General features: G+C 37.0%; 1 long non-coding RNA gene across 4 annotated transcripts in view; it reads right to left on the bottom strand.

Moving 5' to 3' along the window:
* Positions 1 to 20,304, bottom strand: part of LOC132495067 (uncharacterized) — a 112,804-nt gene extending 92,500 nt beyond the window's left edge. For all 4 annotated transcript variants that reach the window (XR_009533201.1, XR_009533199.1, XR_009533200.1 and 1 more), the window contains exon 1: positions 20,208 to 20,304. This is a non-coding gene — a long non-coding RNA (uncharacterized LOC132495067). The remainder of the gene's footprint in view (positions 1 to 20,207) is intronic.
* Positions 20,305 to 20,627: the final 323 nt, after the last annotated feature.

The raw sequence follows: 20,627 nt of genomic DNA, 5'->3' as shown, positions 1-20,627 counted from the left end.
CTTTTAAAACATGTGTGTATATACATATATATATGTGTGTGTGTGTGTGTGTGTGTGTGTGTATCACTAGGAAGATATAGATATATGTATATGCCTGTCTTGCATACAATTGATTTACTAAACAATAAAATGATCTGTTATTTTGACACTCTTACAGTTCTTTGCTTTGTTTTTTGTCTGTCCATACTCATAACCTAGGATTAAATGAGACCTTTCAAATAATTGCTCCAAGAATACTTTAAAATTTTCATTTTCTCTAGGCAATTTGAGAACGTAATATCTTTATAAGGTAAGTTTAAGATCTTACAACATTTGTCTAATAGATCTGAAGCAGAGAGGAGTAAGCAGCCCACAAAAGTCCCAGGGTGTTTTAAAACAACTTTCCTTCCAACATCTCCAAAGCAATTATACCTGACAATACCCCTAGGCTCAAGGAGTGTGCATTATGTAAAAAACCTGAAGGAAAAAGTTTAAAAAATACTAAATCCCACATGTGATTTAGCAAGTGATACTGAATGACCATCTATTTTCTCAGACTTATGAGAGTAAAATTATTTTCCTCTACCAATAAAGCTTTATGTCTAAAAGTAATGTAATGCCACATCCATGATTAATGAAATAAAACTTTAGTTTTATATCTATAACTATGTTTTTGTATACATGCAAAAATAATTTTAACAAAATGCTTTGATATACAACATTTCATTCATTCACTACTTGGTTTTGTACAAGAGCTACATACAAGATGCCATGACAGATGTTGCTATTATGGTTAAAATATACAGTCTACAATATACAGTCATGGTTACCAAAACTTACAGATTTTAAATATCAGATATAAGACATATCCAATAATAATGATAAAACATAGGATTTGGTAAGAATGAAAGAAGAGGCACAGACAACAAGCACTACAGGCACTCAGAGGAAGATGACAGAGCAAGGGAGAGTCCATGGTGGCCTTTGCACTGGACACTGAACTATTGGGAAGATTTCTGATAGAATGAGATGGCAACCAAGCATTATAAGCAAAAGGAAGAGTATGAGTAAAAGTACATGGCTAAAGGAACACAAATCATATTCAGGAGTCTGCACATACTTTGAGAAAAAGACATCTCCAAATAGCAGTTCACGGACCAGATTCAGCCCATGGATATATTTTGTTTATTATCCAACACATTATTTTTTTAAATCAGTTGACAACACTTAACACTTGGTAAATTTCACATAAAAGTCCAAATTACTAGCATTTTGTTAAAAATTTAAAGATCCAGCAATAGTCAGCAAATATTTATTTCCCCATGAACACCATTGGCTGGAGCTTAGTAAACATATTTAGACACCCTCTTATTTACCATAGTCCTCACCTCTCCCTGTAGTCTCACAGTAACCAGGATACTAATTTCCATTACCCAAAGGGTACTATACATGAATAGATGACTTCATATATAAACCCATTCATCTGAAGAGATGTTTAGGGAAATAGTGATAGATAATATTTGGAAGTAAGAAAAAATCCAAATTATGGAAAATATCTAATAGCATGCTAAGGAGTTTGGATTTAATTAACTGAAATCAGAAAGAAAACTTCAGAATAAAATGACCAAAGTAGAGTCTTAAGGAATTGTATGTGGGAGCGAGGGAGTATATCTTAGCACACACAGAGAGAAAGCCAGTAATAATAATCAAGGTCACCATTTATTGCAATCTACTGATCTTTTGGAAACTATTAAAACAATATGCATCATGCTCAAGATTTGAATCTTAGCTCCACCTCCTTCTAGCTGTGTGACTTTAGTAAATTATTTAACCTCTCTCAGCCTCAGTTTGGCACACAAGAAATAATACCTAATAATCAAATTTAAAAAATATATGGAGCATTAAAAGAATTAACCCAGTTAAAGTGCTAAGAACAGTACTTGACACATAGAAATAGCTCAACTACTGGTAACTATGATTTTTTAATTCTCAAATTCAAAGATATTATTTTTTTCCATTTCATGGGAGAGGAAACTGATGTTCAGTAATGTTAAATATTTGCTCAAGGGAAATAGACATCACATGAAAGAGCCTTATCTCAAAAACAGGCTAGAATCTGGACTCTATATTGTTAATTCCTACTGAAGAAATTTAGGAGAAATCTCCTTGACTTCTCTGAGTCTCTTTTTCCAAATTCGATGTTGAACTGGCTCATTGAATGAGTCCTTCACAACCATCCCACCATCTGGTTAGAGGGACCCTCCCCTACGCTCTCTCCTTTGTCCACATCATCCCCATCATGACAGCCAGGACAGGCTGCATAGTTGAGGCACATACATACAGCCCCCTCACTTGCTGACCACTCATCTATGTGTATGTTTTTTGTTTTTGCTTTTTGCAGTACACGGGCCTCTCACTGTTGTGGCCTCTCCCGTTGCGGAGCACAGGCTCCAGACATGCAGGCTCAGCGGCCATTGCTCACGGGCCCAGTCACTCCGTGGCATGTGGGATCTTCCTGGACTGGGGCACCAACCCATGTCCCCTGCATCGGCAGGAGGACTCTCAACCACTGCGCCACCAGGGAAGCCCCTACGTGTATGTTAATGAGGGGAAAATGTACTAGTCATCCCTATTTCCTGAGAATCTTAGTTCACTTCATTGCACACGCCCAGTATGCAATAAATTTGCTAAATTAAGTGAAATGATCAGTGGAATGCCAGGTTCCATCAACCATAGAGTAGAAAACAAAAAGGAATATTTGCAGAGAACAGAAGTGGAAAGAGAATTCCAGATTTTTATAATGCTTTATCCCACTAACATTTAAGCATGTATTTAAATACTTTTTAGATACTTAAATTGAGTTTGAATAGCATTAATAATTATATCAAAATTTTTAGCAATGATAAAGGGATACAACCTAATAAAAATTTTATGTGATTTGTTAAATCCATTTCATTTCAGTGGAATCATGCCTTCTCTACCTGAGCTAGGAGCATGTGCATGTGTGTGTGTGTGTGTGTGTGTGTGTGTGTGTGTGTATGTTTGCACAATGATAGGTACAATATGTTTTATGACTCACATGGAGAAAAGTGCACCTATGAACAAATTGGATCAGGTACACAGATAAATGTAAAAGGTATTTTCAATGTTGCCCTAGAAGAAATACACTGAGACTTCAGCATCATCTACCCTTCAAAACAAATCTTGGAGTGAAGTCAGGAGAAGGAAAAAAATTAACCTACCAGGAGAAAATCATAATTTGAAAAGAAACATGAACTCCAATGTTCATTGCAGCACTATTTACAATAGCCAAGACATGGAAACAGATTAAATGTCCATCAACAGATGAATGGATAAAGAAGATGTGGTACATATATACAATGGAATACTACTCAGTCATAAAAAAGAACAAAATAATGCCATTTGCAGCAACATGGATGGACCTAGAGATTGTCATACTAAGAGAACTAAATCAGACACAGAAAGACAAATATCATATGATATCACTTATATGTGGAATCTAAAACAAAGTTAACACAAATGAACTTATTTACAAGACAGAAGTAGAGTCACAGATGTAGAATTGCCAAACATTGAACATTCTTATAAGAGAGGATCCAATAAGTCCTACAATAGAAAAAAAACCTGGGTTCACTTGGTTTGACCTGATATTTTTCAAGCATGTTTAACCATAATCACTTTCTTTTTAACTACTTATTTGTAATTAATTAACTAATTATAACCAATTGATCTCTTTCTTTTTCCTTTTTTTCTTCCTTTTCTCCCTTCCTTTCTTTCTTTCTTTCCTTATTTTGTTCTTCCTTTTACTTTTCCTTCCTTCCTTCCTTCCTTCCTTCTTTCCTTTCTCTCTCTCTCTCTCCCTCTCTCTCTCTCTCTTTTTCTTTCTAACATCTATGAGCATCCTGGCAAGATTTGTGTTTCTCAGGTCACATGTTGGGAAACACTGCTCTCTGATGGATACTAACTCTTCAAAGTTAGATGTTAGCATCCTCTCTGCCTTCTCTGATTCCCTCCATTCCCCAAATAAAATACAATCCATTACCATTTCCAAATAATTCCAGCAAGACTACCATTCTTCCAGGCTTTAGTTTAGAAACCTTGACTCTCACTGTTTAACTTTCCTGGATTCAATTTCTCAATGAGCCTTACTTTCCCCTTATTAAAAAAAAAATTATATTTATTTCTTATGTTTATGCTTCATATTTATATTAGATTTCTATTTTCTTTATTTCTAATTTTATATTTCTATTCTCCCTTATATAAAATGATTCCCTGGACTCCCCTTTTTCCTCTCCTTCTTGTGAGCTTTCATCCTCTCATCAAAGCCTACTAGTTAAGGTGACAGCGATCCCACAGAAGCTGTTTGTCCTGCTCCCAGCAGGCTCATCTGGAGACTCAACTCCTCTGTTGTGTCTTCCTGATACTCCCACCCAAAGGAATCACACCCAAAGTTAACTGAGATAAACCCAAATTCCTATACAGATATTAGTTTGCCTCTAATCATTCTCTGATTGAGATGTTGAGGGCTGAATTTGACATCTCAGAGAGATTACAAAGTAATGTACCAGATCTTTTATTTTTCATACTTCACAATGTAGAGCCCCTCAGTGGGCACAACTTCTGTGTATGATGAAGATAATCAATGGTTAAAAGGAATAAAAATTGAAATTCCATTAGGCAGGAGAATTAAAATTTTTCATTTAGTATATTTTCCTTCTTCCTAGACAAGTCAGCAGCATCTTCCTTATTTAAGGACCCTCCTTGGGCAAGGCCAAACCATAGTGGTTAGAGGCCAGCTCAAAAGCCAGAAGTCTCAGAGGTCTGATATTAAGGAGGCCTTCCCACAAAGGCATTCAGACTGAGAAACTTCTGGGCTCCAATTTCCTCAAAGGTGATGAAATGAACAGAACCTGAAGCAGGTAATAAGGATAAATCTAGAGCCAGAAGAAGGAAAAACACCCGGAATCACTCTAGGGGAATACATGGTGATCCACAGAAAATTAAGAGATTTCAAAGACATTTCTTGGAAAGTGGCACCAGAATTACCCTGACAGCCTATTAAACTGGTCCTTGTACTCCTTAACCAGCCCCAGGGTCCTTATTGTCCACAGGTTCTGGGTGCCTGTGTCAGACACCAATGCTTTTCTTCTAAACCTATGGGTGTATCAGCCTAGATTAGTCACTTCAAATCTCCAAAAGCCTCTGTCTCACAATTTTTCTTTAATGAAATTTTAAGCTCTAGTAACTGGTCTTATGAACTAAGTTCTGACAATGACTGTATAAGAAACAGTCCAGATCGATTGAGCTCATATTGAAATACTTTAGTTCCCTTTGAGTCAGAGATTCTACTTTACTTAAAACCAACAAGACTCTATAAACATAAGGAGGAAAGGATTTTATAATTAAAAGTGAACATTTCCAATTCAAGTCTATCATGTTCTCACAATTTGCTCTGTTTTGTTGTTCCTCCCATGAAGTTCATTCACCTATTTTATGCCAGGAATTATCCTCAAGGACAGAAGCATGAAGCTGAATACAAAATAGTTCCTGCCCTTAACTCACAATCAAGTGAAAGTGTCAAGAAATCTCAAAAAAATATAAGTCGAACCACAGAAAAGTGCAGATGTACAACCATTACTGAACTACAGAAACAGCCATTTTTATGGCTTAGGCTCATAGGGGTGTTTGCTTTAATAATAAAGGTGTATTATGAGTCCTGGTTGGTGTTGGGAATAGGGCTGGCAGTTGCCTTTTTTTCCCAATTTGGCTGCAAAACAAGGAGTGAGCAGAAAGTCAGTAAGAGGTGCTGCTAAGGAAACAGATAAAGGACAGAGTTTAGAGAGCCCTACATGCCATAATAAGAAGTTTGCACTTTATTCCAACAGGAAGTAGGAAGTCACTGAAGGGTTGCAAGCAGAGGAGTAGTATTAACAAGTATGTTTTTAAGAGATCCCTTCAAAAAATATTCAGGACCAATCATAGGAAGTAGAGACAGGAGACAGGGAGACAGGAGACTTGACAGTAATCCAGGAAAAGCATGATGAGGACCTAAATTAAGGCAGGGAAAGTTGATATGACGAAGAGGGAAGATGTTCAAGTGGGACTTAAGAGGGAGAATCAGCAGGATTTACTGACGAATTAAAGATGAAGGAAAGAGTGAGAGAAATGTGTGAAAGGAAAGAAAGAGTCAAAGATGATCCCCACCCCCCAGGCAAGACTGGTTATGTAATTTATGTGCAAAGTGAAATTGTTCAAAAATTATTAGGAATTTCAAGACAGCAACAGCTGAGCATTAAGCAAAGCATGGGGCACTTCTGGAGTGGCATTCACTCCACTGCACAGGTCACACGTCTGTGAAGCTGGCCCTGTTCCTAGGTTCTGACTAGTACTCGAGTAGACGATGGGACCGTTAATTAGGATCCGGAACATAGGAGAAGGAGGAGGTGGGGCAGGAATAAAATGAGATTTGTTTAGCTATGTTGATTTTGAAGTTCCAGTGGTGCATTTGAGTGGGATGTTAGTATAAGGTGGTGATTAAAGCAAGCATGTTGGAATCAGAAAGATCTGGGTTTAGGTCACAGCTGTTCCCCTTATAAGCCATGAGATCCTGGACAAATTATCTAGATTTAATGTGTTTTGGTCTCCTCCTCTGTAAACCTCACAGAGTTAATAGATCAAATGGAATCCTATTTTAAAGTTCTTAGTCTAGTTCCTGATATATGCTGTCTGTAAAGTCATTCATAAGTGACACTTCTTATTATCATTAACATTATTATTATTATTATCATCATCATCATCATCATTATTATATCCAATAGACTTGGTTGTAAGTCTAAAACAGTAAATCAAGTTTGGAGAATCATCAACGCACAGGTGGCTCAAAATGACAGCAGTGAAAGAAGATACACAGAAGAGAAGATCACAGTATTAACCCTGAAGAACACTGATATTTGATTCTGGACCTTATAGAAGCACAAAGCTTAAACAAAGAAATGAATTGCTAATTGTGGAATTTCACAATAGAGACAGGACTGTGGAGAAATACTTGGGGACAGGATCTCCCAGGCAGGCAGTCATTTACTCCACTGACAGATCTCTCAGTCCCTCCCTGCTCTCCAGACATATGCTACAAAAGTTCCAGATGTTTCTTTTTCTCTCAAGTCATTTCCGTGAAAATTTCCAGCGTGATTCCTAAATTGTAAAAATCTGACTCTGTTTCTAAGAGAAAATGGTATCTGATTAGTTTTACAGCACTCCACAACTCCAACTGTTTAGGGAAAGTGGTCCGCCTTTCATTTCATCAAGAGTATCAACTGATGAATCTTTCATATTATATCAAACAAGTATCATTATTTAAAGGTTGGCTCCTTTTATTGACAGTTTAACTTCTAATCTTTAAACTGAAAAATACATTTTTAATTTGATTTTCTGAATCACCTTAGTGGCTTATGAATATATTCATTTTTCCTAAGTAAAGGGAAATGGAACAAAAATCTTGAAATGCTCTGCTAACTCCCTTAAATTTATTTAAGAACATAACTTGGGACTCTATTCTGTAACTGAAATACCCTTTCTGCTTGAGTTCTTCAGTTATGCAAGTACATAGTCTACTGGGTTCTTTAGCAATTTAGCATCTGGTTTTCAAGTTATGTGATTTTTTTTCCATGAATAAAAAGAAATTAAAGTTAGGTATCAGTTCACAAAATCCATGAACTTAACCATCAAACTTCGATAGGATTCTAGTAATATTTTCCACTTAATGGCTACAACAGACAGTGGCTGAGTGAGGTATGACCAAAAATAATATGCAAATGGAAAGCACATTGCTGGATCAGGGTAGAAACAGACATTTTAATTGATTTTATTGACAGCAATATTTCCATTCCCTACAGTGGGTTATCTCTCCTTCAATCCCACAGTTCAACCCCACTGCCATACTCCTTATCCTCAGCACATAATTTGGCCAAGAAACAGGTATAAAGAATTAACTCCTTCCATTTCTTTTCCCTCACCTCCACAGTCATCTGATAGCCACTCATCTCTAGTATTATCCTCTCCTTCAATTTCATCTTCACCGTGTGCCACTGACACTTTCTGTCCTCCTCCTCTGCTTTCTTTTTCTCCCTAACACTTATCATTTTGTAAGATGCTATATATTTTCCTTACCTTGTTTATTTTCTGCCTCCACTACCAGAATATCAGCTTCATAAGATCAGTGATTCTATCTGTTCTGTTCATCACTGAATTCTTAGCACCTAGAGCAGTGCTGGGAACCAAGTAGGAACTCAAAAAATATGTGTTAAATAAATGAATGTCTGGCCTCCACCTGCAACATTTTCCCTTCACATCCTTCAGTTGTTGTTCACAATGCAGCTTAAAATTAGCTTTAATGATGCCTCTTCTGGCCTTCCTGTCTGGAATAGGCATCTCCTAGACTGTTAGTCTTTATCTTAGTATCTTGCTTATTTCTTTCCCAATTCTGTATACTAAAGTTACTTCTTTTCTTTGTTCTCTTATTCAAAAGGTTTTTATTAAATGTCTACTTTGTTCCAGGGCATGTGATAATCACATGGGATATAACAGTGAAGCCAAGCAAAGTTCCCTGCCCACATGCAACACCAACAGTAAGGGGAAACAGATAATAAATAAGTAAATTATACAGTATTATAGAAGTTTATAAGTGCAATGGAAAAAAACAAAGCAAGTTAAAGAGGGTCAGGAGTAGCAAGGTAGAGAAATGGGAGAGTTGCATTTAAGTAGGGCAGTTCAGGTAAGCTTAGGAAGGTGATATTTAAGCAGGACTTGAAGGATTAGCTATAAGAATTAGGGAAGCATATACTCTAGACAGAAGGAACAGCCAGTATAAAAGCACTAAAGTGGGGCACAGTTTTTGTGTTCAAAGAACCCAAGGATGCCTGCATGGCTGGGACAAAATACAAGTTGGGGAGACTAGTAAAAATTAGTTCTGTGAGTAAAGTGGTCAGGAGTGGACTTTGTAGGGACTCATGGGTCTTCAGAAGGTCTTTAGCTTTTATGTTCAATTACATGGGAAGCCATTGGCAGCTTTTCAGCAGGGTGGCATGATCTGGTTTATGTTTACAGTGCCTGTTTGCTTGTTTATTTCTTGTCTCCTTCCTTATATGATGGCCTTTTAACTCACCATTCAGTATTCATTGACTAGCGTGGTACCTGGTATAATACATAAATATTTAAGTGAACAGGTAAACACATGAGGTTACCATACAATGTTTGCCATACATGGAGAACACAGAGTATATTTAGGTGAGAGATGGGAGGAGAGACTGAAAGAGAATTTAGGGATTTTTTAATGAGCACTCTGTATAAAATGAAGTTACTTAATTAGCATGAGATAGATATATACAAGTTAAGTTAAAGCATGTTAAATGTTTACTGACATATTAATTTGCAGCAACAAGAAAATATTCAAAAGTATATAAACAATATATATTTTCCATGTCAACTAGATAATAGATTTAGTTGGGTAAAGGACACACCTTTTTGTATTTGTGTCTGTGTGTGTACCTGTGTACGTAAATACGATCCTTTGCTGAGTGCTTTTTATGTGTCATGTGTGTTCTGAGTTCTAATTACATTATACCATTTAAACTTCTTAAGAACTCTGAAAAGTAGCAACTTTTATCCCCATTTAACATATTAGGAAACTGAAGTTTGGATAATTTAAATAACATGCCTAACGTCAGACATCTAATAAGAGGTAGAGCCTAGATTTGAATCTGGTTTTATGTGATTTTAAATCCCTTCGTATTTTCAAATTCTTTTCACACAGATCTCATTGGACTCTCCCAATAATAATGTGAGGCAGAAAAAAAAAGACAAAATATTATTCCATCTAAGTGTATGTATGCACACAGACACACACACACACACACACACACACACACACAGAAGAGAGTACTAAGGCTTGATGAGCTTAAATGTTCACATCTTGATTTGAACCCAGACCTTCTTACTCCAAACACATTTTGATTTTACTAACTACTTAAGAAATTAGACATTCTTTTATAACACAATCTACACGAAGTCAAACAAATATTGACTATAGCAGATGTTTTTTATTCCTTCAGGTCATCTGTGAACCAATCATCCTTTTATGTACAAGTCCTATGCCTATCTTATGGAAAAGACTACCTCCCAGTGTATAACTGGAGAATGCCAGCCTCCCCTGAAGCTAGGGCAAGACCTAGGCTCCTGCAATCACATGTGCCTTCCCTGAACTTTGAATTTTGAAATGGGGATGCAAGCAAATAGAGTGCACATACAATCCATTGTAATAAGGTAGGGGAGGCAGCAGAATTAGCAACTGCCTCCAGTTCACAGGGACACGAGCGCTCAGCCATGGCATTGATGGTACTGGCCACTTTGGCTGTACCCTGTGGTGATAGTTTATGTGTAGTTCTGGGGCACATTTTGAGATATTGTCCCTGGCTGCCTTCCCCCAGGCCAGTCCTGTGTTTCTCTTGGAGACTCTATGACCAGCCACCTACTCCCTAATAAATTTCTTTACTACTTAAATTAGTTTATTTCAGTTGCTTGCAATTAATTACACCATTCAATGTACCCACCACTGGTCTAAATGATAGGTACTTTTCTGGGGGTCATATTTGACTGTTTAATCAACCTCAATCAAAGACTGTGTCTTTCCTGAGGTTAGATATATTTCAGAGAGCTCATTTTTTTTTCAGTGAAGGAAATGCTTGGTCAGAAGGAACTCCAGCAAGCTAGCAGGAGAAAGGAATAAACATATCACAAAGCAACCAAGTCTTTCATCTCACAGTTCTTCTGCAGATGTTTAACAGACCTTCACTTCATTCCTTTTGTAACACTGTCCTGAAAAATAGGTTATTTCTATGGGGAAACCTTTAGGCATGAAATGCCTAATGACTGGAATGACTACAGTATTTTATGACATCTTGAAAAAAATAACTGAAACCAAGAGTATTTTGAAGTTAGCAGTAACAGCCAGTCGCTCTCAGGATATCTGTTTCCTTAATCTTCTACCTTCAAAAACATGATCTTTGGGCTTCCCTGGTGGTGCAGTGGTTGAGAATCTGCCTGTCAATGCAGCGGACATGGGTTTGAGCCCTGGTCTGGGAAGATCCCACATGCCGTAGAGCAACTGGGCCCATGAGCCACAGTGACTGAGCCTGCGCGTCTGGAGCCTGTGCTCCACAACAAGAGAGGCCGCGATAGTGAGAGGCCTGCGCACCGTGATGAAGAGTGGCCCCTGCTTGCCACAACTAGAGAAAGCCCTCGCACAGAAACGAAGACCCAACACAGCCATAAATAAATAAATAAATAAATTTAAATCATATGGGCTTCTAAGAAGACCTATGATTAAAAAAAAAAAAAAATGACCTTTGATGATCTACTTTTTATATATGGGTGTGTGTTCATTTTATACGAATGTTTAATCAGCTTCAGGGATGCACTTCAGTTGGAAATCTGGAATTTTTCTCTCTGGATGCTTTTTAGAATTTTTTATTAGAAGCTGTATTTTCCAGAATGTCTAGGCCTAGAAAAACATCATTATAATAATTTGGCAGTAAAATTTAAATGTTTCGTAAGAGGGCTTCCCTGGTGGCGCAGTGGTTGAGAGTCCGCCTGCCGATGCAGGGGACACGGGTTCGTGCCCCGGTCTGGGAAGATCCCACATGCTGCGGAGCGGCTGGGCCCGTGAGCCATGGCCGCTGAGCCTGTGCGTCCGGAGCCTGTGCTCCGCAACGGGAGAGGCCACAACAGTGAGAGGCCCGCGTACCGCAAAAAAAAAAAAAAAAAAAAATGTTTCGTAAGAGACACTAATCTTTATTTTGTTAATGAGCAGAAATGTACATAATTTTTTTTAATGAATGAATTTAGAGGCTCCTGAAAATTTCACTCTCTATAAATAAACTTTATTGTTCTTAATATTTCAGCCCCAGATCCTAGAAGATTAGTTTTGTTTTTGCTTTTTTAATTTGGTTGGTTTTTGTTTTGTTCTGTTTATGTGTGTGTGTGTATGTGTGTGTGTGTGTGTGTGTGTGGAAAAAGTAAAGAAAAGAATGAGAAAAGAGAAAGAAAATAAAGAAATGTAAGCTCCAATCAGAGTAGAATAAGGGCTCTCTTAAAAGTGCTACAGGAGATCCTGGGCAAGTCTGTGTTCCTCTTTTGGCTGGACCCTGATAACCAACAAGACCTTCCTTATTCCACCATCCTTCATATTTATATCTGTTCTGCCTCTTCCTGTTCCTCACAGGTTTGCTGACTTTGCCTTACCAGCTTTCTATTATTTTTCTTTACCATGGCTTATAAATCAAATTAGTCTCCTGGTACCCGAACACTTGCATTTGGCCTAGGGACCCACATTCTCTTTAAAAATTTTCCTAGAGGGACAGCTGTTTATTCATTCTTTGTTCAACAAAAGGTTTTCAACCACCAACTACAAGCCAGGCATTGTACTAAGTGTTCTGTATCTGATGGTGAACAAAACAGACATGGTCTTCACTTTTACAGGATTTACAACACAATAAAGAAGAAAACTTTTCAGTAAAATAATACATAAACAATTATATATGTATTGGTACCTTCTATGAAGGAAAATAACAGGGTAGAGTAACAGAAGAAGCTCAATTTATGCTGAAGATTAGTGAAGGCCTATCAGAGGAGATCAAATGTGAGCTAAAATCTGAAAGATGAGAAAGAGCCAGCCATGTTATGAGTTAGCACAGGCGAAGTTCCCTACAAGGCCAAGAGTTTGATGCTTGGGACTTAAAATAAGGCCAGTGTCTAGAGCAGTAAACGAAAGGGTAATCAAAGCCGAAGTTCTAGTGTAAAGCAAGGAACACACTACTTTGGGCCTGGTAGACCAAAGCTAAGAGTATAAAATAAAATAATAGGAAGAATAAGAGTATAAAATAATGCAAAGAGTAATAGTAAGCTACAGAAGGATTTTGAGCATGCAACTGTTATTTTCTAATTAGTATTTAAAGACTATTTATAATGTGGAGAATGTATTATAAGAGGAGCTGGTTTATCTATGAACTCAAAATTTAGTAAGTATTGTGTGAAATTCTACCCCCTGGGAAGATTTCTCTTCCCACACTGTCCCTCAGAGCCACCCAGGCAGCAGGTTGTAATGCTCGTGCCAGTATATCATGTATAGTTATCTTTAACTAGGCTCTTTTTCTCATTTTGTCATAGGAAATTGCTCCTGAGACCATAATAGTATTTTGCAGAAGAAGCGGGTATTATAAGGATGTTAGTCACTTGTGCCATCAGGACATGCTTCCTTTTGATGAAGAAGTGCCCAGGGGGACACTTGACTCCTTGGCTCAGTCAATCAGATGACAGTGAATTGATGACAGAGAGAGCTTGGACAGCACCGTAACCCTGTGTTTAGTCTCTATGATGTCCCAGTAACAAGCTAGGGTCTCCTCTTTAAAATAAAAAGAAATTTACTTGCTGAGAAAGTATGTCTTTGCTCCAAAACTCTGTGGCGTTTGTCACAAGCTCAATACAATAAAGATATCTTCCACAGATACTGCATCAGATAGGCAAGGCCATTCCTATGATAAATAATCTCCAATTCTCACTAGTTTAACACAATATAGATTTACTTTTATGTCCCATTGCAGTGCTAATCATTTGGGAGCAGTGGAGGAAGGAGCCTCTACTCCAAGTTCCTCCCATCTTGTGATTCCCCAAGTCCTCAGAAACCTCCCCATTCAGCAGACATTAGGGAAAGAGGGTTTTGGAGGATTTTGTCAGGTAGACCTATAAGTGATCTATACCATCTCCATCAATCCCATTGAGTAGAACTCATTTATATGAGTTTGATATGGATCTAGCCACAGGGAAGACTGAAAAATATAATCTAGTTGTGAGACCAGGATGAAGAGAACATGAATATGGATGAGTACTAATAGCTATTTGGCAAATATTTAAGCCCATTAGATCCAATGGGTCATAAGGGATTGGTGACAACATCTTGATTTGGTTCTAATTACATTGCTGTTTATACCCAACTCTGAGCTTTGCCAAGTTGAAACACTTCATTTTATCAAGGTTCTATATGTAATAATGAGCAATGGCTGCAAATTGCTAACCAGACCACATATAGAATAAGGTCTTTTCTAAGGCCCAGTGTTCTGTTGGCACAAAAATAATTTTACATCAGAGTTCCATTCCAAATCTTCAGACCATTCAATGCCATTATCTCTCAATGCCAATATCTCCCTGATATTTTTGGCCTCTATCCAAAATGCAAATCCTTTTGTGTTCCACTCCTTCCCAAACTCTTACTCAGACCCCATTTCTTCCAATTCATCATCCTTTTGAGGCCCTCCCTGCCAATCCATTTAAAGTTATCCTCGGGAAGGCATGTTCCAATAAATGTTATTTCTATCATCATCATCAATTTGTTCACAAAAGATTTCCTGCACCTAAAATTGTTCCTAAGTTCACATTTCACTCTATTTTTCCTTAAGATAAAATTTTTCTCCTTAAGATTTTTCCCATCTTGGTTTCAGTCCACTCAGATAGAGCCTGCACATTCTCCCACTCCAAGTTCTTACAAGGCTAAGATTAGAGAATGGGGGTAGAAACTAGGAAGTGTGTGGAAATTATTCAGTAATTGCTTCTTGCCCATTGTTACTATACAGTATTATTAAGCCTACTCCTTAGAGTAACTATATCTCTTTGGGACCCTTGTCTCTCTCCTCATTACTGTCATCTACTTGCATTCTAATTCCTTCTCCACATTCACTAATGATTTTTTATCAGTAGGTAATGGTCTTCCATGAGGATAGACCCATAGTCTTGCCATCATCCTAGCTAACATCCATGTTCATTTTGATAGTTTTACTATGTTAGACAACTGCTACTTGATCTCCTCCATGTGAGTAATTTTCTTATCTTCACACCATCAGTTCCTATAAACATGGCTGATATTTTGTAAAGTTCCACATATTGTTCATTAAATTCCAATATTCCACTCTCCCACTACAAACATCATTTAACAAACTCATCTTTCCAAACCTCTCTATTTCTTACCCTCATAGAGACTGTCTGGCTGTTGTACCCATCTATGCTTCCTAATTGCCTGTACTTTCCATACCTTTCTAACCCATTTTCTTAGGCCTATCACATAAATATTTCCTTGTCCTTTCCTCAGACTTCTGTTTTCTTGCTTTCTTGCTTTCTCCACCTCATTTGCCCTGGAATAGTATAGGTCTGGATAAATCCAATTGCCTAACTTGCCTGTTCTTTATCCCAGATGACTGAACTCTGCTAAAGAATATCACTCAGGGATCTTGATGATGAAAACCCATATTAATTAATAATTTCTAAGTATGTACATTAATAATCCCAGCAGCCCTTCTATCTATCCTTAGCCCATTCATCTTTCCTTTGCTTCTCAGCAGTTGCTCTAAACTTCACTTGTTTCCTCAAAACTTCCAACCCATTACCTGCTAGCTTATTCATGGAAGCTTTGACACTAGCTAGCCAGGAAAGATTAAGAAGATCTATTGTTCATACAGAGACCTTCATTCCTCCATGAGAGCATGGGAACTATCAGGATAAAAAGAAAATTCTACTTATTAATTTGAAACTTTATTCCTCATTTCCTTTTGTCTCTGAAGGAAAAACTAAAACTTCAACCTTCCCTCTCCATAGATATTTTTCATTTACTTTTACATACAAGCCATTTTACATACAAGCAAACATTTCATTGGCTTTAGGATGTGCAATACAGGCACTCTTCCAGTAATGTATGTATATCAGCCCCTTTATCCCTCACAAGCACACCAAGAAAGCATAATTACTCCCCTTATTTTACAGATGAAGAAACTGAAGCATGGGATAGTTAAATGATGGGCCCAAAACCACTCATCCAACAGAAAATTTCTCCTATGTTTAAAAACAAAATTGGCCCCAAGTTCACATTTCCTTCTATTTCTTCTCTCTCTTCTTTCCTTTATGAAATAATAAATGTTTCTAAAATAAAAATCTATATTAATACTATCCACTACTATAGCTCTTATTCATTAACATACTGCTATTCGCTTTTGTCCTCCCCACTCCAGTAAAACTGCTCATGCTAAGGTCATTAATAACACCATAGTATCAGATCGGTGAAAAGACTCTGTCTTTCTCTTCTTTGCTTCCTCTTTTGTAGTTGGCACTGCTGACTGCTCCTTACTTCTGAACCCTTTCTTATCCAGTGGCCTGCATGTCACCTCTCCCATTTACTACTATCATTTTACTTATTCTCTCTTGGTTGCCCTTGTGAATTCCTCTTTCTCCCCTTGCATTTATGTTCATGTTCCACAGGGATCAGCTGTCAACTTTCACTCCCATCGTTCAATTATCTATCCTTCAGAAACTTAGACAGTTGCCAGCTTCAAGAATTTGTGTGACCGTTTGCTTAAAATAATCTCAAAACTATTTTTATGTATATCTTTATCTTTCTGTGACTTTCAAGAATGTATATAAATGTGCTATTTTGGCCAGGCTAAACAGAAGGACTCTTATCCAGGGATGACCAGTAATAGATCATCTTTAGACCAAAGGTGAGGATAGGAATATCATCTGAGACATGATAAGTAGTATATGCTTATATGTCACATAGAAACTCTTGTCATTTTAATCCATAACCGGTTCAGGTGCGCTGAGAAATAGATGCCAAGATGGGATTACATGTGTAAGAGCTTTATTGCGAGAAAGGCCTATGAAGAATTAAGATAAAGGAAGCAGGAATAGACAGGAAAAGCTTTCCAACCACAGTGCAGGTCAGACATTTGTGCAAGAAGAGTGGGAAGAGAATTGGATAAAAAAGGTCTCAGACTATAGTGAAGTTTTGAAAATGTCTTGGTCAGGTTAATAGGAAGCTTGTGAGCAAAGAATGTCCATGAATGGACTCCCATTTATGGCAGGACTGCTATATCTAGCACTACTGCCATGCTTAGTCATTGGCCACGGTGTGAATTCCCCAATGGAGCCCAAAGTTGTGGTAACTGGAGATTGTTAGGTATTCCTCACAGCAGTATTCCTCTGTTCCTCACAGCAATTTTCTTGATGGAATAGATGAGAAATGCAACTCCATGGCCACCACATTGGTCTATCCAAATTCTGGTGTCTCCTCTGCTTGTCTCTAAGAACAGGCAACACAGGACTCTGCTTCTGCCTTATACCCACCCCACATTAATTATGTTATATCTAAACTGCTTCTGATTCCATTTATGGTACCAATTAAGATGAACAACTAAAGTCCTCTTACCTGAAACCCTGTCTATAGTTGGCCAGTGAAGCATATCTCCACAAAGATTAGATCAGTCTTTTAGAATTAGAAAATTGTTACCTTGGGAATTTGATTCTATCCTCAAGGGAAAATACAGCTGATATTAAATGCCCTGGAAAGATCAGAAGTGTGACTCAAGGGGAATGTCCACTTGAGACAAAAGGAGGTTAAGAGAGACACATTTATTGTTTCAGGGGACCTCTTCTCCTTGTCTAGTTGAAGGTCAATCAAATATGCTCTCAAACATATATCTAAATCCCAAGCTACAACCTTGAATTCTAGACACAAACAACCCAATCTTCCTGAATATGCCCACTTCTCACGTTTTGTGTCCTCTATCTTAATGATCCTATCGTCCATACCCAGTAGCCAGACTAGAATCAAAGGAACCATTCAAGACTATACCCTTTCAATCTGCCCCCACCTTTAATCAATCAGTCACCAAATCAAAAAGATTTCATCTTTCACATCTCTTCTATCCATCCTCCTCTCCAGTCCTCATCACAATTCACCTGGATTAGTGAAAAAGGCTTCTCTCCACTCCTACCTCCAGGATGGCTGGCTTTCCTTTACTGTACCATCAGAGTGATATTCCCAAATTGAACATCTGGTAATGTAACAGTTATAAGTCCTTCAGTGGCTTCCCACAGTTTTCAAGATCAAGTTCTAACAGTCTAGATAAGTGCCCAAGGCTCTAAATGATCCAGACCTGCCTCTACCTCTACTTTTGTCTCTTCTTACTCCTTCAGACGAATCCCTCATTCCAGGCAAACTAAATACTTCAGTCCCTTGAACCAACATGAGAGTTCTTGTGTCCATTTTGTTGTATATGCTGAGTCCTTCAACAGGACAGTTTTCCATACCACCCTTCCCATGCTAAGCCTTATTCTTCTTTAAATCTCTGGGAAGACTGTTTTGAAGACTCTCCTCTTTCCTCTGAAAGCACTCACCTATCATCACACTTACCCCATTGCATGTTATAAAAAGCTTAAATGGTTTTCTGCAATCATGCTTAACTCTTGAGGGAGTTAACTCATTCTACTTATCTTTATGTCACAATACTCAATAAAAAGGGTCAGACAGATACTGGTCATTAAATAAGTGTTTAAATGAGATTCTTTGAATAGTCACCACAACAATTCACCTTCTGGTTAAACTGTTAGTGGTAGACTTTTCAAAATTTCTGTAGTTATCAAGTACATAACAATAAAATGTTTCATAAATAAAAATGGGTCAAATCAATTATTTGAGACTAAAAGCCAAAATATTTATTATAGTCTAATTGATTTTAGAAAATATAAATTCAGTCATTACTCAGCAACTCCTGAGGATCTCCAAGTTTTTAAAATCATTTCATCTTAACTTGAACATTAGGGTTTTCACTGACTTCTGCTATCAACAAGAACAGAAACAACAAAGACAAACATATTTTAAGTGTAGCAGAAGGAGGATGCAAATGCCTTGTGTTTTGTGATCATTTTTGATTCACAAATGTTTCTTTGCAGATTAAAAATACTTAACCTTAAGTTAGCCTATGGAATCTTAAAAATCACCTGGCAAAAAGTATATAATTATTCCTATGTTATAGTTGAAGAAGCCAAGACCAGAGAAATCACATTTACAGAAAGTGACATATCTATCAAGTGTTTTATGTGTTACTCCCTATGCCTACCTTCTTCACTTTTGATTGATCATGATTTTATACATATAATTTTCAGTCACTCATTAAACGTTCCTCAAACATTTAATACACAGCTAATTTAGTAGAAGGAGTAGTCCAACAGGACACCTAATTATTTAAAAAAATAGAGTTCAGTGGTTACTAGCACAAACTGCAGAGAGCTGAAGCCAGAAGTTCCTCACTAGCTATGTGGCCTGGACCTTATCCACTGAGTGCCTCAGTATCCTTATCTACTAAACAGGGATGATCCGCAGTACCTTCTCCATAGGGCAGTTCTGATTATCAAATAAGTAGATAAATATAAAACACTTAGAATGATGCCTATACAAAGTAAGTGTTAACTATCATCATGTGATATCAAAAATTAATAATTCTGTGGAAATGACAACACTTGAGATCAAATTGCATCCCACAAAAGTCATGTTTACAGCATAATTCAATTTTTTTCCAACTAAACAATGCCCCTTAATGTAACTATGCTTTCCAAACCAATGGTTCTCATTAAATCATGTTTAAATATAGATACAAAATGTGATCACTTAGACCCCCCATCTTAAATATTATCAATATATCTATTAGTTTTAAAAACATAAATACTTTTTTTAAAATCTTTGTTTATATTTTGAGAAAGTTTTATTTTTCCTTTCTTGGCTAAATGGGTGATTAATATGTTGGCTGTACTTTGTTTCATATATTTTTAGGCATGTGTAAGAAAAGTGAAAAGATGAATGTTTCATTTATGGAGCTTAATGCTTATTGACATAAGTAATAATTATCATAATTTATATTTAGATGTGACAAGTATCATAAACAGAAAAATAAAAGATTCTGTGCAATAAGATTTTTATTCTTTTCATCACCCATGTGTACGTATACACTTAAGAGCTATATGTAAAGACTAATATTCTACTTTATTAAATATTATAATAATTTTTCATGATGCTATACCAGTTTATAAAGATTAATTAAATCAAATTTAATATTATCATAATAGAAAATATTTTGTCATAAAATAGAAAGCATTATTAATATTTCCAAAAATACTTCTATTACAACCTTAAAACTCAAATAATTATACATTTACTTAAAGTATAAGCAAGAATAATCAGATTTGGGATATTTATTTAATTTTATAACATCTATAGTATTGAGTAAATGATAAGGATTAAGAAAAATGAGTAGAGAGATTATAGCTTGGACAAGTCTTACCTCCTTTTGAGGGGACAGGAAGAAGGTGATGGGAAACAGGCGAGGCAGCTAAGAAAGGAGGCAAGAGGGCTGAAGGAGTAATGGGAGGAAACAAACATCTGTTTCAAGGAGTGTATGAGTTGTCCTAACAACTCTACAAATATTTCTACCAAGCAACGGTTGAATTCCCATGAAGTCATGGCCAAAACACCCAGGAGGGAGAACGAAGAAAAGTGAGAGATATTAATCAAGGCATTCCATCACCAGCAATGGGGAAACGGCAGCATTTTACTCACAAGAGGACCAATCATTATGATAGCTATCCTGGAAGAGCTTGCAGAGCATTTAGGCTATTTAACTGACCAGTGAACACATTTCTTCACCATAGTGATTTAAACAAATGATTCCCATTAAAAATATGTCTCCCTGACACTCCCGTTT

Source organism: Mesoplodon densirostris, chromosome 8 (assembly GCF_025265405.1).
Source record: "Mesoplodon densirostris isolate mMesDen1 chromosome 8, mMesDen1 primary haplotype, whole genome shotgun sequence".
In the NCBI taxonomy this organism is placed as follows: Eukaryota; Metazoa; Chordata; class Mammalia; order Artiodactyla; family Ziphiidae; genus Mesoplodon; species Mesoplodon densirostris.
This window is presented reverse-complemented; position numbering and strand designations above follow the sequence as displayed.